At 39.8% G+C, this 7,518-nt stretch overlaps 1 pseudogene; it reads left to right on the top strand.

The window, feature by feature from the left end:
• The first annotated feature begins 771 nt into the window (after window positions 1-771).
• LOC143410674 (constitutive coactivator of PPAR-gamma-like protein 1 pseudogene) lies at window positions 772-3,103 on the top strand (annotated as a pseudogene).
• The last annotated feature ends 4,415 nt before the right edge of the window (window positions 3,104-7,518 follow it).

Below are 7,518 nucleotides of genomic sequence, written 5' to 3'. Positions count from 1 at the left end.
TGTCCACGTGACTCATCCTCCGATGACCTATTTAACTCTCTGGGATTGCAGGTTTTTTTCCTCTAGCTGTGGAAGCTTTGCTGTCTGGCTTGGCTCAATTCCACCAACATCCACTAGCATACCAAATAATTCAGATTTTCTTTGTTAGCTATGCTTTTCCATCAAGATCACTCATACACCAGCCACTCTGTGTCACCTGGTCTTTCCATTGCTCCTCCAAAACTTCATCTGAAATGAATGAAAGGAATCTTGCAGAGATTCCCATGATTGTGACACCACTGAGTCTAAGGGGCAATTACATTTGGGCTCTGGTCATGATTGGACCCCAAACGTGGATGACCTTGAACCACTTTGCTAACCTGAGTCAGACTATCTCCATTTACAAAATTTAGCTGATGATAATACTTTATTTGCATAAATGTGAGCATGTTTTCAGCACTGTCTGTGTATTATGGATGCAGAAGAGATATTGGCCAGCAATTAGCAAGGTCCCTGCCCTATATGTGAAACAGCCCAGCCAGAATTAAAAAGGATGTTTGCAAAGGACGTGGCCTTCAGATTTTTTTTAGCTCTGTGGCCTTCAGCACCTTTTCTTACCCTTTCAGCACAGGATGGGCACAGGTACTTGGCAAACAAGAGTCATCTGTGATCTCTTCTCCAGCCAGCCTGGGGCATCTCAGAATGAGGGACCATAGGTGTCTGATCATGGCTATCTTTCTCAAGATTCAGTCTCAAAAGAAATAGCCTCCTTATAATGACTTCTGTATAACTATGGTTTATTCTGATAACCTGACTGAATGCTGTAAGGACAGGGCACAGTTGGAGGCTTGGGTTTCAAGCTGCAGAAACTGATCTGGGTGCTTTAAAAAAATGCACTAGATAACACTGGGGAGGTCAAGGGAACCTGATAGCAAAGTTCAATAAAACTAGAGCTGGGTTTTGCCAGGTGATCTCAGTGCCCAAAACCTCTTTATAGTCATCCCTGGAGCCTGCTGCTATATGAGCACACTGTAAGTCTTTCTGCTGTCACTTTGTTGCTGCTCAGATTCTAAGTCTTCAAAGAAGAGGTCCAGTTGGCTGGATATAGGTACTGGCTGGGAATATGAATTCTTCACATTCAACTAGTTATTGAAGGATGAGTAGAAATTTGCTAAAAAGCAAAGAAAAGCACATTTTAGGTAAGAAAACCATTTGTGACCTCATAAAGTTTTTGTGTCCTCTCAGAATCACATAACTACACTATGCCAGATGCTTTTCTCATCCTGTCATTTCCTAAATCTTTCAAAAATAGTGCTGTATGTTGGGAAATTGGTTGCATTTTTTTAATGAAAATGCTACAGGCACTTATAAAGAATTTAAAATATACAGAAGAATCCTGCAAACCTGAGCAAGTGGTGGGAATCTTGTCAAAACCCAGTGCCCCAAACATCAGAATTAACATTAGACTTTATTATTTTCTAGGACTTTCTAGTCACATAGATTGGAGGGTGAATAAAAAAGGGGGGGATGGGTAGAAAGAAAGAAAAAAACTTTTATTAAAATAAGATTAAATGTGGGCTGGGTTTGTGGCTTAGTGGGAAAATGCCTGCCTATTACATGCGAGGTTCTGGGTTATATCATCGATACCACATAAAAATAAATAAATAGCCCAGCCCTGGGGGGCTCTGGGCCAGTGTGTATACCCATACATCCTCACTTAGCTGGCCCTCACTCTGGATACCAGTGGGAAGAACCTGACAGAGCAGAACAACTACAGCAACATTTCTCATGAGGGGAAGCACACACGGCTCTATGAGCGGTCCTCGCACATCAATCCAGCCCAGAGTGGCAGCCCCCAAAACGTGGATTCTGCCTACTTCCCTGGCTCTTCTACACCATCATCATTAGATAATGACAATGAGGGTAGTTCAAAAGTAGAAGGTCCCTACACTGCCTTTTCAGGAAGCCAGCTAGTGGAAAGCAAAGGGAGCCACATGGGCACAGTCCAACCAACCCCCTGCCTCCTATTGATGCGCACCAGGAACCACATGAACATCACCACACCTCCCCTGCCCCCATGACACATGAGTTGCTAAAAGTGGCCAAGCACAGGCCCAAGAAGGGGCTGATGTACCCTTACATCTTCCAAATCCTGATGAAGTGTGAAATCAAAATTGCTGTTTTTATTGAAGATGAAGCCAACAAAGATCTGCTTCTGGCTGCCCTTTTCAATAGGCCAGTTCATCAGTATGTTTACAGAGTCCTGTTTAGTTTGGCAGAAAGCAGAAAGAAAACTGAGAGACTTGCTTTAAGAAAGAACAGACTTCCACCAGAATTCTCACTAGTGATCATGAAGGAATGGGCAGCTTACAAGGGGCAATCTCCTCCAACCAAGTCTCAGGGCAGGGGCAGAGGCTTTGAAGGAGTCTTTGGCTTAGGCAGCCCTTATGAAAAAACCATAGCAACTGGCCCTTACCATGCCTTCTGGGTGGAGGCAGCATCAGAACACTGTGGATCCTTCTCAGGCAGTGACAGCAGTGAAACTAGCAAGTCCCAGGGTGGAGTCCAAACTATACCTTCTCAGGGAGGGAAACTAGAAATCGCTGGCACTGTGGTTGGCCACTGGGCAGGAAGCAGGCAGGGCTGTGGAGTCTGAGGGCCCTTCCCATTGCAAGTGGTCTCTGTCAGAGAAACAGCAAGAGGGCACCCAATAGGAGTTATTTCCACCCTAGGGATACAGAGGTTTGGTAGAGTTGGAAGGCACTATGGCTGAGGTTATAAAAGCCAGGGAGCAATTCAGGGCAGACCTCCTTATGCTGCTTCAGCAGAAGGAGTGGTCAAAGAGTTGAAGTCAAAATCTGGGGAATGAAAGTCCTTTGCCGTGTCTTCACACAGGTACCTGGCTGAAAATGCAGTCATGGCCGAGGACAAGCCAGTGCCCCAGATGAATGAAAGTGCAGGGGACACCAGGACCCCCAGCCACTCAAAAGTGCCTTAAACAATGACAAAAATGTGCACTACAAATCCTCATTGAAATGCACTAAATACAGATAGCACCTGCTGCAGCGAGGCTGCTCTGGAGGCAGATATCTTAAATAAAGAAGAGCAAACTTATTTTATATAGAGGGTGAAAGACGCTGGAAGGGTAAAGATTTAGGAATATCTGGAGAGAAAGAGAGCCTGCAGTTATGTACATTTTGTCCTTTCTGTAAAAGAAAAATTAGGACTTTGAAAATTCAGATCCCTCTTTGATTTCAGAGATTTAAACAACACATTTTGAGTCTTAACCAGTTGTAATCAAAATGCTACAATAAAACAAAAAAGAGAGAATGAAAATGAAGAGCATTTGACTCCTACATTTAAAATAAAGTATACACAAAGTTTAAACTGGTTATGACAAAGCTTATAGTTATATTTCTTGAACTATAAAGAAAACAAATTTTGGCAGTCTTTATATATAGCTTAAAATATAATTTTTAGCATTTGGCACCATATGTATGCCATCATATTTGATTTTGCATTACTGTTTCACAATGAAGCTTTGTTTAAGGCTTTGATTTTTATGATTATGAAAGAAATAAGACACAACCACAGTTTTTCTTTCTTACTTAAATTTTATCATTGTTGATGTGGTTCTTTTGTGTTAAAAAAAGTGCAACTATGGAAACTAAAAAAATTATAAATTAATATTGCTGTTCTGCTGATTTTACATACAAAGTACATTATAATACTTTACAAGCAAGTTAAATGGAGATGCAAATGACCTTTCAAAATCAACACAATGTGTTCTGAAATTTCACAATTAATACCATGCATCTGTGATCAATGAACTATGTGGCTTTTGAATCAGATGTAGACCATTAGTATACTACTTGAGCTAAACTTCTGCATTGTCCATAATTTTAAAAGTGTGTAGTTCATATTATGCATGTTATTGTCCTTTCTTCCATTCTTACCAGTGTGTGCCCATTTGCAAAACAAAAATGCTAATAACCAGTAATGGGCCTATAAAAGATGTTAACTCTGTTTAGTCATTGACTGATCTTGCTCTAACATTAAAATTTTATGATTATTGACCTCTGTTGCATTTATTCTAAAATCCCCCCCAAAATTATCTAGTCATTTCCAAGTATCAACATTACCCTGGTGTATTCACTGCTGTATGCATTATTGTTCTTTGTTATTGTTTTATGCCTTCATATTAGCACAATATGAAATTCTGTGAAGAAACAAAAACTTTGATCTCAAAAAAAAAAATCACCCCCTTTCTGTAGCAGGAAACAAACTGCTTGTTCTTGAAAACTTTTTCATCAAGAATTTAGGAGAAGCAGGTATACTTCTATAAGTTGTTTTTTTTAATGTTTCCAAACAATGTACTTGAAAATCAGAATCACTTCTTATCATTTTCATATAATTCTTACGTTCTTTATCACATTAGTGATTAGAAATGAGGTGTAATTTCCCAACACCTGCCTGCAAGAAATAAGTAGTGTTACCACTATTTACCCGTGAGGAGTCCTTGCTTCCCCAATGCTGAAGTATAACACCAGAGAAGCACACCAAGGCAAGTTTAGAATGGAGAGTAGAAGCTTTATTAAGCAGAAAAGACTTCTCCTGGAGGAAGAAGGGGATCCAAGAGGTGGAATCTGTGGAAGGGAGGAGATCTTACCTTTTTTACAGCTAATGTCTTCTTTCAGCTTTCCTGCATTTCTGTCCTTTGTTCTGTTACCTTGAAATGATAGAATGTTGGTGGAGAGACCAAAAAGTTGAGGGTCAGATGGGCTGGAGGAGTACTCTGGGCAGGAAGGGCTTGGGGCTTCTTTTGATTGGCATCTCCTTGTTTGCTGAGAGCTGCTTCATTAACATTTCTTTAGAATGGGCTCTGGGCCTTGGGAACATAAACATTTCAATTTCCCTAATTGCTGATCTGCTTTCCCAGGCTCCATTGTCAACACAGCCTTCATTTTTTATTTTGTATTTACCTAACTATGCTAACTACCTATCTTTAAATCTGGCTTCAGTAGGATCTTACTGTAAATTGAAGGGAGTTCAGTCCTAACTCACAGATTTTGAAGTATGAACTGCTGTTGGGTCTGATTGACGTTCCATGGATTTTGGTGTGGCATACCAAAGGCTATTGAATGCAACTTACAATGCTTAATAAAAATCTTCATACTTTTAGTATAAAAAATTTAAAAAAAATTAAACAATGGTTAAAAATTATTTTAAAAAGTGATTAAATGTGAAAACAAAGCATTTTTACTTGAATTTAAGAAATGAAAAAACAAAATCTGTAAAAGAGACATAGTTGCTAACATGACATATTTATTTTGGGGTCAAAAGTGTTTGTTTGATATAAGAACACCCCAATATTGTGATTAACACTGTAACTCAAAAGTTAAAAAAAAAACATTAAAAGAAACTGAGAATGAGGCTCAGTGGTTATGTGCCCCTAAATTCAAACCATTGTACAAAAAGAAAGAAACAAGAAAGAAAGAAAGAAAGAAAGAAAGAAAGAAAGAAAGAAAGAAAGAAAGAAAGAAAGAAAGAAAAGAAAAGAAAAAAAGAAAGAAAGAAAGAAAGAAAGAAAGAAAGAAAGAAAGAAAGAAAGAAAGAAAGAAAGCATGCCCATATCTGATATTTTGCTGTCAGGCTATTTTTTTATGTTAAGGTCTACACTTTACCTGCCAACTCACTTTAATTGGAAATTTTGTCAAATCTCAGGTTTATCTGTAGGCAGGGTTCATTTTCAGTTCTTATACCCTGGCTTCTTCCTTCTGTGTTCATTTAGATTCAAGTCTTTTTTGGAGCAGACCCACTTCAGAAATGGGAATGGTAAAGCTTGCTAAAAGTCACTTTCCCAATGGTCCATCAGTGCAGGAATTGATATTGGGACCAGTTTTAGTCTGTTGTGGAGACAGTTCTCAGGAGAGCCATGGGAGCCCTTAGATTTTGGACTTGAGTGTTGGCATCAAAAGGAAAGATACTCATTCTCTGTGAACATTCTGGGGCAGGTGAGGGATCCTGAAGATGACTCAGGCCTAAATCTGCCCCACAGGCTCAGATTAGGTACTGTAGATGTTTTGTGTTGTACTTTCAATCCCATCCCCAGAGACCTAAAAAAGAATTGATGATAAATATGGCTGGTTCTCTTGACCTACATTGTTCCTCAAACTGAGGACAATGAACAGAAAGTAGCACAAGCAGGAAAGTCAATGCATCTGTCTTTCCACTACTAGAAAAATATACCCATCAAAAACTAAAAAAAAAAAATTCTTTTACTTGAAAATCAAATAGTCCAGTGGTTTGTAATCTTACCTTCTATGGCTATCCAACCATGTCATCATGCCCCAGGACACTTAATGTTTTTTATTCTGCCATCCTTTCAATATAGCTATCAGGGGAAAAGGAAGAAGAAAAAAAAAAACAAAGAGCTAGAGGCCCAGTGACTTCCACTGATATCTCATTGGCTGGCAGAGAATCATAGAGACTTCTACCTGCAAAGGATATTGGAGAATGCAGTTTGTTTTTCACTTTCAGTTGGGGTTTGGATTTGTTTTTGGTTGTGGGGACTGAATCTAGTGTTGCTTAAATACTGAGCAACCATTCCCAACCATTTTTATTCTTTAGAGACAGTGTCTTTCTAAGATTTTTTGGGCCTTACTATGTTTCTGAAGCTGTCCATGGACTAGTGAGCCTCCTGCCTCAGTCTCCATAGCCAATGGGATTAGAGGCATAAGCCAACAGGCCTGCCTGGCTTTTTTTTTAGGTGCTGGGGTTGGAACCAAGAACCAGGCACATGTGAAACACTTGTTTACTACTGAGCCCTAAACCTGTCATTTTGAAATGTTAGCAACCCATGTTTAAAAAATAGAAGGTCCCAGTGGAATGAATGAGGGATACCTGCACCTGGATTTTTGCAACCAGTTGTGCTGAGGTGACTCTGTGCAGAGCCAGTGCACGCTGGCTCACGTTTGCATGGAAGGATGGGCATCAATTGAGAATAGACACAGATATGAATACGTCCTTGTGGGCTATTAAAGGAGAACTGCAGGATATGTGGCCATGTTGAGACATCCTTCTTTCATATGTGTTGGGTTGGGCAATCCCGGTGGAGTAGGGGTAGAGGGTGAGTGCATTTGCGTGGTTACCCACTGAAATATATTCTCAGTATTTTTAAAAAATATTTTTTCTTTGTTGGTAGATCTTTATTTTGTTTACTTATATTTGGTTCTGAGAATCAAGCTCAGTGCCTCACACATGCCATGCAATTGTGCTACCACTGAACCCATGCTCAGCCTCATCCCCAGCACCTTTTATTTATTTACTGCATTTGGTCCTACTGGGATTGAACTCTTGGATACTCCACAACTAAACATCACCAGCCCCATTTTGTATTTTTTTTAGAGACAGAGTTTCACTAATTTGCTTAGTTCATCACCATTGTTGAGTCTGACTATGAACTAATGATTCTTCTGCCTCAACCTCCTGAGTCACTGGGATTATAGGTGTGTGCCACTGTGCCTGGCTCCCTTTTCC

Source organism: Callospermophilus lateralis, chromosome 11 (genome assembly GCF_048772815.1).
Source record: "Callospermophilus lateralis isolate mCalLat2 chromosome 11, mCalLat2.hap1, whole genome shotgun sequence".
NCBI lineage: Eukaryota > Metazoa > Chordata > Mammalia > Rodentia > Sciuridae > Callospermophilus > Callospermophilus lateralis.
This window is presented reverse-complemented; position numbering and strand designations above follow the sequence as displayed.